Source organism: Pristis pectinata, chromosome 40 (genome assembly GCF_009764475.1).
Source record: "Pristis pectinata isolate sPriPec2 chromosome 40, sPriPec2.1.pri, whole genome shotgun sequence".
Classification (NCBI taxonomy): domain Eukaryota; kingdom Metazoa; phylum Chordata; class Chondrichthyes; order Rhinopristiformes; family Pristidae; genus Pristis; species Pristis pectinata.
The window spans coordinates 5,544,439-5,561,998 of NC_067443.1; the positions used below are offsets into that span (position 1 = coordinate 5,544,439).

General features: G+C 46.4%; 1 protein-coding gene across 4 annotated transcripts in view; it reads left to right on the top strand.

Moving 5' to 3' along the window:
* Positions 1 to 10,021: 10,021 nt before the first annotated feature.
* smad10a (SMAD family member 10a) overlaps positions 10,022 to 17,560 on the top strand; it is a 78,683-nt gene continuing 71,144 nt past the window's right edge. For 2 of the 4 annotated variants that reach the window (XM_052045619.1, XM_052045618.1), the window contains exon 1: positions 10,211 to 10,331. The gene's annotated coding sequence lies outside the window, so the exon portion shown is untranslated. Of the gene's footprint in view, positions 10,332 to 17,560 lie in introns of all 4 variants that reach the window. The other 2 variants (XM_052045617.1, XM_052045620.1) reach the window with 2 other exon arrangements.

Here is a 17,560-nt window from a genome sequence, read left to right on the forward strand (position 1 = left end):
AGTAGACCATGGAAGAAAGGGAAGGAGGTGGGGAACCAGAGGGAGGTGATGGTCAGGTCGTGAGGGCGGAGAAGGGGTGAGGGGGCCACGGGAATGAGGGAAAACAGGGAGGGTTAAAACCAAGGGGAGGGGTTACTGGTAGTTAGAGAAATCAATGTTGTTGCCATCAGGTTGGAGACAAGAAGGAATATGAGGTGATGCTCCTCTAATCCAGGATGCTCCCTGGATTAGAGGGCATATGTACTATGAGGAGAGGTTGGACAAACTTGGGTTGTTTTCTCTAGAGCGGTGGAGGCTGAGGGGAGACCCGATAGAAGTTTATAAGAGGCATAGATAGAGGAGAGGATCAGAATCTTTATCCCAGGATCGAAGTGTCTAATACTAGATGACATGCCTTTAAGGTGAGAGGGGGTAAGTTCAAAGGAGATGTGTGGGATAGGTATTTTTTTTTACACGGTGGGTGCCTGGAATGCGCTGCCAGGGGTGGTAGTGGAGGCAAATACGATAGAGAAGTTCTTAGGCACCTGAATATGCAGAGAGATGGACGTGTAGGTAGAAAGGATTAGTTAGGCATTTAATTACTAGTGTAACTAGTTTGACATAACATCGTGGGCTGAGGGGCCTCTTCCTATGCTTTACTGTTCTATTGAGTACTCTGTCAAACAAGCGATGTGGACAGCACACCACGCAGTCCCTGATTCAATACAAGTCAAAGACCCAAATAAAGAAAACTAACAAAATGAAGTCTTAATGGCAGGTGGCAGCACCAACATTCTCACAGACGAAGGCTGGTGGGACTGATGCATGAATCCTGCTTGGAACCAGGCAAGGTCCTGCACTTAATCTTCCAGGATGAAGATTTAGGAATTAAAAGGATCAACTGTTGGGTCTGAAAATTGTTTTTACATCAGAACTTCATTGTTGGTAATCTGGTGAGGTGTTACCATAGCCCATTGTTAAGATGAATGGACAGTTGATTTCTTGTGTTTTTCAGGTGTGCTGAGTAAGTTTTATTTTGGGGGGGGGGGCAGGGGTGTGGGAGTGGGGAGAGTTGGACAGAGAGCTTACTGGACTGTGTATATGCATGACAAACTTTTCTCTCCTGCTTGCTAAACTTGCTTGGTTTTGTGCTATGATGATTAAAATTTCACACCAGCGTTAAGTTTCCCATCAAAGCTGGGATGTAGACTGGAAGCAAAGCATCATGAGAAAGTTACTTGGCTGGTTTTTGTGAATTTGCTGTCGGTCTGAGGCACTTATAATTAATAGGAGTAGATTTCCCACTTTCAGGGAAAAGAAATCAGTTGTACTGAGGAGGCTCCCAGAATATTTTCAAATATTGAAGGTTTTGGGCATTTTTCTTTGGAAGGAAATGAGAGCAAGGAAATCCAGAGACAGGTTTCACAGTTTGTTTTCCAGCAAGTAGGTTTTCTTTCAACTGCATTGCAGGATTTCTTTTGGGATGTAATTCATATTGTATTCCAACCTCATTCCCGAGGAGGCATTGCCTTAATGAATAAGATGGGAACATGAGCAGGAAAGAATAGCACTGGAGGAGGACATTTGGCCCTACGAGTCCATGTTGACTACCATTGCATTCCCTGCACCCATGCAATTTTTCTTTCTCCACCTCCCCCCCCCCTCGCCCCACCTCTAATTTCCTACTGAATGTTGTTATGAGCCAGGTTGCTATTTGGTGAATGTCCCTTTAAGGCACCTTCTCAACCTCAAAAAGCACTTGAGAGTGCTTTTTCTCTCAATTCAATAAGCTTAGGGTTTTTAATCTGCTCCATTATAAATTCTTTCCTGGATAGAGACAAATCTTTATATTCAGACTCAATACAAGGATTTTGATCCTCCAGTGAAGACAAAAAAGTCTCATAACTTGCATCCTGTTTTGGGCTGTCAGAACAAAATCGGGCTGCACAGAACTATCAGTCTTGGCTAATTCTTTAGCCCTAGCTCGAGTCACTGCACAGGATGGATAAACATCTGAATCGTTCTTGGACTCATCAATAATTGGTTTGGTCGTTAGCTGTACCACAGGGACAATTTTTTCCACCTGCAAGGTCATTCCCTAATAACAAAGAAACTCCTTCCACTGGTAAACTAGGTCGTATCCCTATCTTAACAGGTCCTGCTACTAACTCTGACTTTAAAATTATCTTGTGCAGAGGTACAGACACTGTCACCTGTAATGCCTCGCACTAGATTTACTTCACCAGTTGCAGTCTCCTCACCAAAATTTAAAACACTGTCCAACAAGTTGGATTGGGAAGCCCCAGTATCTCTAAGGATTTTCACTGGCACTTGGGGTGTCCCCACATTCAGTGAGACAAAACCCTCTGACACAAGTTGTTATTAATAAAATAGTTTCTAACACTTAAATCGTTGTGTTTCTACTGTTGCTGGTATGTAACAATGCAACAATGGTATCTGCTTCTTCTGCCCTTTCTAGTTGTGACTATCCACCAAATGAAAGTTTATTTTTCTTTCTCGACATTTTTTTTGTCAATCACCTTAAATCTTTGTGCACCCTTAAATCTCTCTTGACCCTTCTGCCAACAGAATCATTTTCTCTTTAAACAGCTTTGATCAAGCCGCGCCTGAGCCTGTAGTCAAGTGAGAGCAATCCAACTTCTCTTGGCTGCCTGTAGCCGGTGTCTCTCTTCTCTGGGACTATTCTGCTTCATCTTTCACGTCCCTCTAGTGGCTACATATTCTTCCTACACTGGGGGTTTGCTTGTAACCTGCCAGCGTATGGGGAGGTTTAATTTTAAACAAATACAAACGTGGTGTAGTCTTGGGAGAGTTGGTTTGGTTACATTCTCAGACAGTTGCTCATTTCAGTATAATCATTGTTTGGAAATTGAGAGTCTCGCTTCAATCAGAAACATTCCTTTGTTTCTGGGCATTGCTCACTGAATCTCCCATGCTCCTAGCACACAACAAAGAAGGAATGCACTCAGCCTCTCTTCCAAGTCACTTCTGTTGCTTAAAAATTTTTCTGTTAAATTAGTGAATGAGGGTATTGCTGGTGAAGGCAGAATTTCTCTCTTACTTACACAAACACACACACACTTATTTGATACATTTCTTCAGTGTGGTACAGCTGGTGGAGCAGCTGCCTCGACCTGGGTTCAATCCCGACCTCGGGTGCTGTCTGTGTGCAGTTTGCACGTTCTCCCTGTGACCACGTAGGTTTCCTCCCCCATAACAAAGTTGTGTGGGTTGATGAGTTTAATTGGCTGCTGTAAATTGCCTCTAGTGTGTGGTTGAGTGGTGGAATCTGGGGAGTTGTTGGGATTGTTTGGAGAATAAAATGGTTTAGTGTAGGATTAGTATAAATGGGTTGGTGGGGACTCTGTGCTGCATCTCTACCTACAGTGCTATTGGGGAGGGAAGTCCAGGATTTGGATCAGCTATGCTGAAGGAGCAATGATTGTATACGATTTCAAGAGGTACCATAGAAAAATTAGGAATAGAGTAGGATGTTCAGCCCATTGAGCCTGCTGTACATTCAATACGGTTAAGGCTGATTTCCTAACTCAATACCAAATTCCTACTCTATCACCATAGCCCTTGATGACTTTTGAGTCTAGAAGTCTCTTTCCTCAACTATATTCATCGCCTTGGCCTCCATAGACTTCTATCGTAGAGAATTCCGCAGGTTCAAAACCTGAGTGAAGAAATGCCCCACCAAAGTCCCACTGGTTCTTGACCCACCACCAAAACTTCTACCCTAGCTAGGCAAAACATTCAACTTGTTGAGCCCTGTCAGAATTTTGTATGTTTCAATGAAATACCTACTTCTGAACTAGTGAAAACGGGCGTGTTCAACCTACTCTCTGTGTGACAGTCTTGCCATTTCAGGAATCAGTCTGGTGAACTTTTGATGCACTCCCTCTGTGGCAGGTAAGGAGAACAAAGCTGACACAATACTTCAGGTGTCGTCTCATAAGTGTAGTACACAATATTCCTTTTTCATTGTAGGCAGGAAAGAACCAGCAGGTGGTTGTGTCCCTTTGCTGTTGCTGTCCTGTTATTGTCCATGTTGGTAGAGTCCATAGAGGTGCTGTCGACTGCTATTTCCCTGTATTTCTGGCTTCCTTACCTATGTGGCTGCCATTCATTGTGAGTTGGGATAGACACCCTAGCTGTGGCTTGTACCTGAATCTATTCCACCCCCACACCTGCATCCATTAGTAGAGAGGCGAACAGGAGCCTCAGCTATGTGTCTGCCTGCGTTTTTGTCTTCCTCCCTAGCTCAGTTGCATTCTAAGATATCTTTATTAGTCACGTGTACATTGAAACACACAGTGAAATACATCTTTTTTTGTGTAGCGTGCTGCGGGACAGCCCACAAGTGTTGCCACGCTTCCGACACCAACACAGCACGCCCACAACTTCCTAACCCATACGTCTTCAGAATGTGGGAGGAAACCGGAGCACGTGGAGGAAACCCACGCAGACGCACAGGGAGAATGTACAAACTCCTTAAAGACAGCGGCCGGATTGGAACCCTGGTCGCTGGCGCTGTAAAGCGTTAAGCTAACCGCTACACTACCATGCCTGCCCAACTCTTAATAACTGCCTACTCATGAACCTAGAATTCCCATTGTATATTTAGAACCTGCACCAGGAACTTTAGGGTTCTTGTTATAAAATAAAATGTTCACTGTTGTGTGTATAATGATAATATGGCATAATTTATTTTTACAGGATTAGTAATGAAGAGGTGTGTACTTATGGTCTAGAGACATGAATTCCAGTTCTGCTTTGATAGCTGGAGATTTCAGAATTATTTAATTAACTAGAAGACTTTTGCATTGCTGGCCTTCATCAGTCAGGGCATTTGAGTATAGAAGTTGGGAGATCATGGTGCAGTAGTACAAGATGCTAGTGAGGCTGCACTTGGAGTATTGTGTTCAGTTTTCCCTGCCATGGGAAAGATGTTATTGAACTGGAAAGCGTGCAGAAAAGATTTATAAGGTTTAAATGTTGCCAGGATCTCAGGGACTGAGTTATAGGGAGAGGTTGGACAGGCTAGGACCTTTTTTCCTTGGAGTGTAGGAGACTGAGGGGTGATCTTGTAGAAGTGTATAAAATCATGAGGGGCATAAGGTGAATGCACTCTCTTTCCCAGGGTTCGGGAATCGAGCTAGAGGATATAACTGAGAAGGGAAAGATTTAATATGAACTTGAGGGGGAACTTTTTTTTACACAGAGGGTGATATATGTGGATTGAACTGCCAGAGGAAGTGGTTAGAGACAGGTAGAATAACAACTTTTTGAAAGATAGTTGGACAGGTACAAGAATAGGAAAAGTTTAGAAGGTTATGAGCCAAATGCTGGCAAATGTGGCTAGCTTGGATGGGCATCTTGGTCAGCATGGACCACTTGGGCCAAAGGGCTTGTTTCTATGCTGTATGACTGTTGGGAAAATCCTATTATTGAAAGAACAGGGGTTAAGAAAAAGACCCACCTGATTTACCACTGTCCTTATAGGGATGGAAAGACCCCCAGCTCCGCAGCAAAATGGTTGACTTAACTGCCTTCCCTCAAATGGTTTGGCACACCACCCTGTTCAAGGGGAATTGGGGATGGATCCACAACCTGTGATTGGGGGTGAGGGGAGGGAATTGATGAGATCAAAGCTGGTGCACACTTTGAACAGGGCAAATAATGGGAAGACATTGCCTTGTGGGTCCATTCTTAAGAGTTTTAGGTTGCCATAATGATACTTATGAGACTTGGTGGATCTGGAATTTCACAAGCCTATGGTCCCTGTCCTGTCCTAAGTAGCTGCTAGTGTGAGCGGCATTAAAAAAAAATTTCCCTGAAGATGCCTTTCTAATCAAGTTGGCTAAGATTGGAATCTTCTGGATGAAACCTTATCAACAGTTAACTGTGGAATATTTTTCATGCTGTTTTTGAGGTTGGGGTATTTATCTGAACCTCTTGATGTGTAATGAAAAGGGGAGTCTGTGTCTGCCATGTGTTAATGCTAATACACCAGGCCATCAAAGTTAAATTCGTATCAGCTCCCATTGTACCTGGTACATTTGCTGTTGCCCAAAAATATCAATTACAATGAACAATTGATTAATTGTAGACCTGTTCAGGAGGAACAAGATTCATGACCACAATTTAATCAGCATTTACTCTTGAGGTGGGATGTTACCTTTGGCAGGCTATCTGGAGGAAAATGTGTGGTGGGGTGAGAAACCCAAGAACTTCACGTGGCCCGATTAGAACAAGATCTTTCCCTAGAGCAGCCATGTGTTAGCAGAGCTGACGAGAAGCTTGGTCAAAGGTGTGGGGTCTGAGGAATGGAGAAAGTGAAATGGGGAGGGTTGAGGAGTTCGAAGCTGCAACCCAGGTACAGCCACGGCTGTTGAGTGATTAAAATCAAGAATGTTCAAGGTTCAGAAGACTGGAGAGGTCTGTGGCTGTGAACAGATTCATTTTGACCTCTGGCATTCCTAGAAATGTGAAGATGCAGGATACAGTATGGAGTATTATTCCTATTAATACCTCAACACTTTTAATTCGCCTTTTTATGATGATACGTTGTAAAATAATAAACTTTACAGTCAGTCTGATAGGTTTAAAACGAGAATGAGAAACCAGGCCACTTGTGCACAATCAGGCTGATGAGTTTCAAGGGAGAGTGGGAAACAGAACCAGGTGAGTTTCAAGAGAGCAAGGGCACTGGGGTCTTGGTGTGAGAAAGGGTGCAGGTATTGGTTTATTATTGTCACTTGTACCGAGCTACAAGTCTTGCATACCGATCATACAGGTCAATTCATTACACAGTGCAGTTACATTGAGTTAGTACAGAGTGCATTGATGTAGTACAGGTAAAAACAATAACAGTACAGAGTAAAGTGTCACAGCTACAGAGAAAGTGCAGTGCAATAAGGTGCAAGGTCACAACAGGGTAGATCGTGAGGTCAGAGTCCATCTCATTGTATAAGGGAACCGTTCAATAGTCTTATCACAGTGGGGTAGAAAGCTGTCCTTAAGTCTGGTGGTAGATGCCTTCAGGCTCCTGTATCTTCTACCCGATGGAAGAGGAGAGAAGAGAGAATGTCCCGGGTGGGTGGGGTCTTTGATTATACTGGCTGCTTTGCCAAGACAGCAAGAGGTAAAGACAGAGTCCACGGAGGGTAGGCAGGTTTCCATGATGCACTGGGCTGTGTCCACAACTCTCTGCAGTTTCTTGCGGTCCTGGGCAGAGCAGTTGCCATACCAAGCCGTGATGCATCCAGATAGGATGCTTTCTGTGGTGCATCGGTAAAAGTTGGTGAGAGTCAAAGGGGACAAACCAAATTTCTTTAGCCTCCTGAGGAAGTAGAGGTGCTGGTGAGCTTTCTTGTCTGTGGCATCTATGTGGAACTGGTGTTTTAAAGGGAATGTGAGAACCAAGTGCCTCCGTGTGTTAAAGGGAGCTTGGGAATTGGCACCTGGTGAGCCAGATCGGGATTTCTCAATAGTTGGACAGTGGATTATTGGAGTTTTACTGTAGCTTGTTTTTGTTGTAATTGGGCAAAAGTTTACTCTGTGCCAAAGGCTGGACTGAAACTGCAGATTGTGGGCAGCTGGGTGTGAAGCTGAAGATTGGCTGAGAGGAAACGTAAATGGAAGAAGAAGGACCATAAACTGAAAGCATAAAAGTAAAATACTATGGATCATAGAAATCTGAAATTAAAAACACAATGCTGAAAATGCTTAACACCTGAAAAATTTGAAAGCTGTGTTGAGCCTGGAAGGCTTCAAGTTGTGCTGCTCCTGAACTTTCTTGAAGCAGTACAGGAGGCCGAGGTTAGAGTGGGAGTGGAATGGAGAATAAAACAGGCAGGCTGCTGAAAGTCTGGGGTCATATTTGTGAACGAAATAGAATTGCTCAATCTATATTTGATTTTTACAGTGGAATCATTGCCACGACTGGCCAATGCTACACATGAAAGAGAAACAAGTTGGGGTCCTGGATGGTGGGCAGGGAGGAAATAAAACCACATTTTATTAACTCCTTTTTTCACAAGGACATGAAATAGAAACTGGATTAGACCACTTGGCTTGTGCCTGATCCGCTATTTAATGCAATTATGGTTTATCTTTTTTTTCTACCTCTGTACAATTTTCCTGCACTAGATTCCAATTTTCTTCATTCCCAAATATAAAAAATATTTTAATCTCTTTCCAAAGAAGATGCATGACCTGCCGAGTATTCTTTCTTTCTTCCTTTTCTTTCTTTCTTTCTTTCTTGTATATAATTTTAATTTAAAATTATTGGCGTTGTCATATCTCTTCTCCCCTTTTATTCCTCCAAAATACTTGCAGTATTTTCGTGATTTTTGTTTGGTACTATTACCTCTTGTTTCATTCTTAACCACAGAGTTATACAGCATAGAAAAAGGCCCTTTGGCCCAACTCATCCATGCTAACCAAGTTGTCTAACTGAGCTAGTCCCATTTGCCTGCATTTGGCCCATAACCCTCTTAAACCGTTCCTATCCAGGTACCTGTATAAAACGTCTTTTAAACATTATAATTGTACCTGCCTCTACCACTTCCTCTGGCAGCTCATTCCATATATTCATCACCCTCTGTGGAAAAAGTTGCCCCTCTGGTCCCTTTTAAATCTCTCTCCCCTGCCTTTAAACCTGTGACCTCTAGTTTTGGACTCTCTGATCCTGGGGAAAAGACTTTGGTTATTCACTTTATGTATGTCCCTCATGATTTTATAAACTGCTGTAAGGACCACCTCTGCCTCCTATGCTCTTGGGGGGGGGGGCGGGGGGAAATGTCCTAGCCTATCCAGCCTTATAACCAAGCCCCCCAGTCCCATAAATCTTTTTTGCATCCTCTCCAGTTTAATGTACTATGTACCTGAACCCCTAGGTCTCTGTTCTACAACACTGGCCAGGGCCCTACTGTTTGCCCAGGTTGGTCTTATCAAAATGGAACACCTCACATTTATCTGAATTAACTGCATCTGGCCTTCCCACTGGCCCAGTTGATTAAGATCGTGTTCTAATCTTGCATAACCTTGACTCTCCATGATACATTCTTATCCAAACAACTGTTATTTACACAACTACAATCATCATTGCACCCTTTTCACTTTCTTGAAAGTTCAAGCACACTGATCCTGAGTTTACTTTCCAGCCCAACATCCTCACCACCATAAAGAGACAGTGATGTTTGTTGCATGTGACTCACAGATGGGAAGTCACGGTGAAAAGAACTTTGAGTCTCCTGAATTTGCACTGATAGCTTTTAACAATCCATTGATAGTTTCTTATAGAATTTCTGTAATGCCCTGGTAACCCATTTGTAACTAATGGTAATCCTATGACCTAATGATGTTTTACCTTGAAATTAACTTTTTTTTTGGTGTGTTGTATAGATCTGAGACCTGCATCTGTGGGCAAGTGTGTATATTAACCTTTCCAATTCTGGCACCTAGAATATTTTTGATTTCAATCATTGGAACCTGTGCAGAACCCAGATTATGAAATTTCCTTCCGAAATTTCTGCACAACATTTAAAAAAAAAAAGCCCTTAAAACTTCTCCAGCTCCTATGTATGTTGCTCGAGGTTTCCAGCATCTGCAGTTTCTCCCGTCTCCTGGACCAAGCTCTCGATCACCTGCCTCAGCATTGCCTCGATGTGTGGATATCAAAGTTTGTTCAATGCTGATCCTGTATGATGTTTTGCAACATTTCACTATCTTAATGTTGCTGAATTTAAAAAAAAGTTATTGGGGGTGATACTTATGTGAATGTAAAATATCAGCCTCCAGTTAAATAACTATGCTGTACAACTCTGGGACTCCAAGTTGTCTGGTCATTCAATTCATTGCAGTCAATGAACAGCCAAGACACATGACTAATGATAGCGGCCCTCCGTGAGGGCGGGCACGCCCTTCAGAAAGCTTGCAGCTAATTGGGCCATGTTGCCGGTGACGGATGACCCACGCCCCTTCTTTATTGGTCCGAATCCAGCCGCCCTCCGTCAGTCAGATGGCGTGCTCGTGACGCAACGGTTGCCACCCTCCTCACCGCACACCACCACCACCTTCCCCCCCCCCCCCACACCACCAACCACTCATGCGTTCCTTGGTAGCCTCCCTGCAATTGGCGGAAAACTCCAGACGTCTACTCGCTGATTGGGTAGTCGGCCGCGGGGTCATGAGAGGCGGGCGCCGATTGGCGGAGCCGGCTGGCGCCGCACGCGGCGCAGACGCTGCTTGTTGTTGTTGTGAAAGGAGGCGGCGGAGCGGTCGGAGTCGGTCGGAGTGAGGAGCCGGTCGGCGGGCACTCAGTGAGTATCGGCGCCCGGCACGGGCTGTGGACGGCGGGGTGCGGGCGGCGAGGGACCCCCGTGCAGGGGCGGGGAATGTCCGACTGTCCGTCAGCGGCCGGGCTGGACACTGACCGGCTGACACCTCATCCCCTGGCCCGGCCTGACCCCGCACGGCCCATCACTCACCGGTCTCCCGCTGCCTTTCCGCACCTCCTCTACTGTGGTAAGGCCCCCGACTCCCCCCGCAATCGGCTGGGGCAGCCCCCCCCCAATCTCTCCCCCCCTCCCCTCCCCCTTTCCTCACCCCTCTTCCTCCCCCCCTCCTCTCCCTCCCCCCCTCCTCTCCCTCCCCTCCCCCTCCCCCCTCCCCCCTCCCCCTCCCTCCCTCCCTCCCCTCCCCCCTCCCTCCCTCCCCCCTCCCTCCCTCCCCTCCCCCCTCCCTCCCTCCCTCCCCCCTCCCTCCCTCCCTCCCCCCTCCCTCCCTCCCTCCCTCCCCCCCTCCCTCCCTCCCTCCCCCCCTCCCCAACTCCCTCCCTCCCCACCTCCCCCCCTCCCCACCTCCCCCTCCCTCCCTCCCCACCTCCCCCTCCCTCCCTCCCCCTCCCTCCCTCCCTCCCCCTCCTCCCCCTCCCTCCCTCCCCCTCCTCCCCCTCCCTCCCCCCTCCCCCTCCCCCCCTCCCCCCTCCCCCTCCCCCCCTCCCCCTCCCCCTCCCTCCCTCCCCCTCCCTCCCCCTCCCCCTCCCCCTCCCTCCCCCTCCCCCTCCCTCCCTCCCCCTCCCCCCCCCTCCCTCCCCCTCCCCCCCTCCCCCCCTCTTCCCCCTCCTCCCCCTTCCTCCCCCCTCCTCCCCCCTTCCTCCCCCCTCCCCCCCTTCCTCCCCCCTCCCCCCCTTCCTCCCCCCTCCCCCTCCCCCTCCCCCCCTCTTCCTCCCCCCCTCTTCCTCCCCCCCTCTTCCTCCCCCTCCCCCCCTCTTCCTCCCCCTCCCCCCCTCTTCCTCCCCCCTCCCCCCCTCTTCCTCCCCCCTCCCCCCCTCTTCCTCCCCCCTCCCCCCCTCTTCCTCCCCCCTCCCCCCCTCTTCCTCCCCCCTCCCCCCCTCTTCCTCCCCCCTCCCCCCCTCTTCCTCCCCCCTCTTCCTCCCCCCTCTTCCTCCCCCCTCTTCCTCCCCCCTCTTCCTCCCCCCTCTTCCTCCCCCCTCTTCCTCCCCCCTCTTCCTCCCCCCTCCCCCCCTCCCCCCTCCCCCCCTCCCCCCCTCCCCCCTCTTCCTCCCCCCCTCTTCCTCCCCCCTCCCCCTCTTCCTCCCCCCTCCCCCCCCTTCCCCCCCCGTCTCCAGACAGGGCAGACCCCTCACTCCTTTGCACCCCCCCTCCCCAAAACTCAGCTGGGGCAGACCCCTCCCTGCCCCCTTCTTCCCTCTTTCTCACTCCTCCCCCAACCAGATCCTCTCCCCCTCCCCCCCCCCCCCCACAGCTCTTCCTTTTCCTTTTCCTTGTGCTGTTTTCATCCTCGCAGCCCCCTCCTCAGGCAGATCCATCTTACTTCTCCACCCTCATTGCCCTCTGCCTCCGCCCCTCCCCAAGCTTCTCCTCAGCTGGGTTCTTTCTTCTCAGCCTCCAGCCCAACTCTACCCGTCCTGCCCCCAAGCTGGGTGACTCCAACTTTGGCTGACCATTCACGTGAGCCAGCTACCTCATTCGTTCTTCACTAAGGACAGTCCACTGCTTGATGCGAGTATTTGTAGGGATGTGGCCACTGCTGTATTCACAGACCATCCTACAGGTCACAGTTGCTGTGACTGTCTATCTGTCTAGTTGCTTCTGTTGGTGCTGACATCAGCAACATTTCTCACCGTAGTATTAAGGAGGGAATGGCACCTTTATACTCCAGCGAAGCTAACTTCATCCTGGGTAGAGTGCAACAGATAACACAAGTACATCTATTCTCAAGACTTCCCATTAGAGCATGGAGCTATCAACTTAAGGTCACCATCCAAGAATTGCTTGTGTAGAGAGATTCACATGGGATTTTGCTCCCTAACTGTCCAGTGGTCTGTAATTGTTTACTAAGGAGTTTAATGGCAGGACTGTTGAAGCACTGATGGATCTTGCAGTGTAAGTCCATAGTTCCCTGAAAGTGGTAATACAAGTGGATAGGGTGGTAAAGAAGGTGTACGGCATACTTGCCTTCATCAGTCGGGGTGTTGAGTATAAATGTCAGGAAGACATGTTGCAGCCACATTTGGAGTATTGTGTGCAGTTCTGGTGATCGCGTTACAGGAAGGATGTGGAGGCTTTGGAGTGGGTGCAGAAGAGGTTCACTAGGAGGTTGCCTGGAGAGAGAGTATTAGTTATTAGGAGAGGTTGGACAAACTTGGATTGTTTTCAGAGGCTGAGGAGCAACCTGATGAAAGTATATGAAATTGTGTGAGACATAGACAAGGTAGATAGTCTTTTTTTTCTAGGGTGGAAATGTCAAATATTAGAGAGCATAGTTTGAAGGTGAGAGGGGGAAAGTTCAAAGGAGATTTACGTGGCAAGTTTTTTTTACACAGAGAGTGGCAGGTGCCTGGAATATGCTGCTAGAGGAGGTGGTGAAAGCAAATATGATAGCACCATTTAAGAAACCTCTAGATGGGCACGTGAGGGATGTAGACCCTTCATGCAGTGTACTTAGCATCCTGGTTGGCACAGACATTGTGGGCCGAAGGGCCTGTTCCTGTGCTGTACTGTTCTCTGTTCTAAGGATAAACAATTGTCAATGTCTTGTATTGGGAATTCAGTTCTGGCTTGTTTGACTTGTAGCAGTCTTCTGTGTCCCCTATTATTAAGCTCTGTGCCAGACCAAAGGGTGATTATTAGCAAGCACTATCTTGGCTCCTGGTATTCAGAAGCTGTTGTGGACTGTGGCTTCAGTTTATTGTCGAGCTTTTATGAAATCAGCTCTGACTGTTTGCTAAGGTTTGGTGATGCTGGTAAGAGTAGGGGTTGTATGTTATATAAGTTTCCATGTGGTTGGAATGACATCTCACCTATTATATTCACTGATAGGAATCGTAGAGCTAAAAGAATTAAAGCAACGGTCAGACTAGAGAAGTATGGTAAAGAATTCTGAGGCATGCACTTGGTTGACTTGTGATGCCTGATGCAATGGAACTGACCTACTTTATGGTTGGAGGGTATTTTGTAAGATACAAAAACAACAAGGAGAAACTTGTAAAAAAAAAATTCTCATCATGAGGAATAAAGTATAAGAAAGCTTTTGGCATCCTGGCATTCATAAATCAAAGTATTGAGTATAGGAGTTGGGATGTTATGGTGAGGTTGTATAAGACATTGGTGAGGCCAAATTTAGAGTATTGTGTGCCATTCTGGTCACCTAACTATAGGAAGGATATAAGTAAGATTGAAAGAGTGCAGAGAAGATTTACTAGAATGTTGCTGTGTATTCAGGAGTTGAGTTACAGAGAAAGATTGAACAGGTTAGGACATTATTCCTTGGAGTGTAGAAGAATGAGGGGAGATTTGATAGAGGTTTACAAAATTATGAGGGGTATAGACAGAGTAAATTCGAGTAGGCTCTCTCCACCTAGATTAAGAGAGAGAAGTACGAGAGGACATGGCTTTAGGGTGAAAGGGGAAAGGTTTAGGGGGAACATTAGGGGGAACTTCTTCACTCAGAGAGTGGTGAGAGTGTGGAACGAGCTGCCATCTGACGTGGTAAATGTGGGCTCTCTCTTAAGTTTTAAGAATAAATTGGATGGATACATGGATGGGAGAGGTCTGGAGGGTTATGGACTGGGTGCAGGTCAATGGGACTAGCAGAATAAAGTTTTGGCACAGACTAGAAGGGCAGAATGGCCTGTTTCCTGTGCTGTAGTGTTCTATGGTTCTAAGAGAAACTCACTGGGCTAAAGGTTGACAAATCGCCAGGACCCAATGGCTTGCAACCAAGGATTTTGAAGGAAGTGGCTGTAGAGATGGTGGACCCATTGGCTGAAAAATTTCAGAACTTGCCAAGTTCAGGACGGGTACCAGAAGATTGGAGAACAGCCAATGTGACTCCCTTGCTCAAAAAGAGAGGAACACAGAAGGGAACGAACTATAGGCCAGTTAGTTTAACATCTGTTGTTGGCAAGATGCTACTATCAATAATCTAAAGGAAATAACTAACCATTTGGGAAAGCTGAATATAATCAAATCTAGTCAACGCAGTTTTATGAAAGGTAAATCATGTTTGACAAATTTTCTCAAATTCTTTGAAGATGTGATATGAAGGGGAACTGGTTGATGTAGTCTATTTAGATTTTCAAAAGAAAATTGATAAGGTGCCACGTAAGAGATTAGTGCGTAAATTAAGACCCCAAGGCATTGGAGGAAATGCGTTAGCATGGATTAAAAACCGGCTGTCACTTGGAAAGTGGAGTTGAAATAAATGGGTCCTTTTCATGCTGGAGGGATGTAACTAGTGGAGTACCCCAGGAACCGGTTCTTAACACTCGATTGCTTACTATTTACCTTAATGACCTGCAAGAGGGAACAAAATATAAGGTTTCCAAGGTTCCTGCAGATGATATGAAAATTGGTGGAAGGGCATGTTTTGATGAGGGCATTGTGATTCTGCAATGACTGACTGGGTGAAAATGTGGCACATGGAGTTTTTATGCGGGGAAGGGTGAGGTCATGCACTTCGGCAAGAGGATTCAAAAGGTGGAGAGAGACTGCAGATCAGTGAAGTTCAGAGGGATCTAGGTGTAGTGCATGAATCACAAAAAGTTGGCAGGCAGGTCCAACAAATAGTTAAGAAGGCAAATGACACGTTGGCCTTTAATGAAAAGGGGTTGGAATGTAAAAATAGGGAGGTTTTGTTACAGTTGTGCAGGGTGTTGGTGAGGCCACACCTGGAATATTGTGCATAGTTTTGGGCCCCTTACCTAAAGAGGGATATAGCAGTAATGGAGGCAATGAGAAGGAGGTTCACCAGGCTCAATCCTGGGATGAGAGGGTTGTCTTGTCAAGAGATGCTAGACAGTTTGCGATTGTATTCCTTGGAGTTTAGAAGAATGAGGGCAACCTTATTCAAGCATATGAGATCGTAAGGAGGCTTGACACGGTAGATGTTGAGATGTTTTCACCAGTGGGAGAGTAAAATAAGTGGTCGGTCAGTTAAAACTGAGGTGCGTAGAAACTTCTCTCGGAGGATAGTGAACCTCTGGAATTCCTGCCCTGGAGGATGGTGGAGACTAGGTTACTAGACATGTTTAAGGCGGAGATAGATAAATAAATATTTGAAAGATTAAAGATTGTGGCGAGCTGGCACAGAAGAAGTGTTGAAGGCAGCATAGATCCGCCATGATCATATTGAATGGCAGGGCAGGCTCAAGTGGCCTACTCCTGCTATTTTCTTGTTCTTGAAGCTAATCAAAAAACGATAAAGTAGTTCAAGAATTAACAATGGAGGAGGTAGGATGGGTAGAGTAGGGACAAAGTCAAAGTGATTGCTTGATGATGTTCAAAACGTTGAGATTTCTTCCTGGTTAGTAGATTGGGGAATTAAATTGTATCCACAGAGTTGCTAAAGGGATCACAAAAATCTTGTGATGCCATTTGGGAATGTTTGAACCAGGTGACATTTTTCTAGGATGCCAGGGCGGATGGCCTTGCACTTTGTTCAGAATCAGATTTATTATCACTGACACTTATGATGTGAAATTTGTTGTTTTGCAGCAGCAGTACAGTGCAAAGATATAAAATGACTATAAATTACAAAAATAAATAGTGCAAAAAAACAGGAATAACAAGGTAGTGTTCATGGACTGTTCAAAAATCTCATGGCAGAGGGGAAGAAGCTGTTCCTGAATTGTTGAGTGTGGGTCTTCAGGCTCCTGTACTTCCTCCCCAATGGTAGTAACAAGAAGGGGGCATATCCCTGATGGTGAGGGTCCTTAGTGATGGATGCCGCCTTCTTGAGGCACCGCCTGTTGAAGATGTCCTTGATGGTGGGGAGGATTGTGCCGGTGATGGAACTGGCTGAGTCTACAACCCTCTGCAGCCTCTTGTGATCCTGTGCATTGGAGTCTCCATATCAGAATGCTGACTATTCTGATTGGTTGCAGACTGGCTGCCCACAGGGGCGTTGGAAGAACAAAGGAGAAGGGGAGAGATCTGCTGTAAGCTAAATAACCCAGGGCTCCTTTCCTCAGCTGCCCCAAGCATAAGCAACAACCATTTCATGCCCAAAAGACAATGACAGAGGGAGAGATGCAGAAGTTGGACAACTTAACGTGGGATCAGCGCAGAGAAAAGCAGAAGGAAACCTGAAAATATTCTTCCAGAGCGGAAAAATCTCCTCTTAATTTAACTCATAAAGGTATTTGAGGGAACAGATGAGATATTGTTTGCAATGGCAGAAAATTGATGGTGTGATAGATAGGCAAGGAAAGTTCTCTGAGGTTACAGCGTGGTATAGATCAACTAGAATGATGGGACTAGATGAAGGTTTTGGGTCAGGACACTTCTTCAGGACAATTGTTCCCATGCTGTCTCTTTGGTCTACCTAATTATCCTCATTCCATCCTCCCCAGCTCTTGAATAAGAACATAACAAAAAAACTGAAGTCGGGGGGGGGGGGGGGAGGAAGGCCATTTGGCCCTGCATATCTGCTCACCCATTTGATTAGATCACTGCTGGTCGTTGGTATTGGTTTATTATTGCCACATGTACCAAGATACAGTGAAAGCCTTTCGTTTTGTATGCCATCCAGACAGATAATTACATCAGGGTAGTAAAAAAGAAAACAGAATGCATAATATAGTGTTGCACTTACAGAGAAACTGCAGTGCAGGTAGACAAATAAGGTGAAAGGGCCACAACAAAGTAGATTGGGAGATCAAGAGTTCATCCTTTAATGTATGAGAGGTCTGTTGAAGGGTCTGATAACAGCAGGATAGGAGCTGCCCTTGAGCCCGGTGGTATGTGCTCTTCAGGCTTTTGTATCTTCTGCCCAGTGGGACAGGGGAGAAGAGAGAATGTCTGGGGTGGGAGGGTTCCTTGATTATGCTGGCTGCTTTACTGAGGTAGCAGGAAGTGTAGATGGAGTCAGTGGAGGGGAGGCCGGTTTGTGTTCACAACTCTCTGCAATTTCTGGCGGTCTTGGGCAGAGCATTTGCCATACTAAGCTGTGATGCATCCAGACAGGATGCCTTCTATGATGCATCTGTAAGAATTAGTCTTCCTGAATATCCCTTGATTCCCTT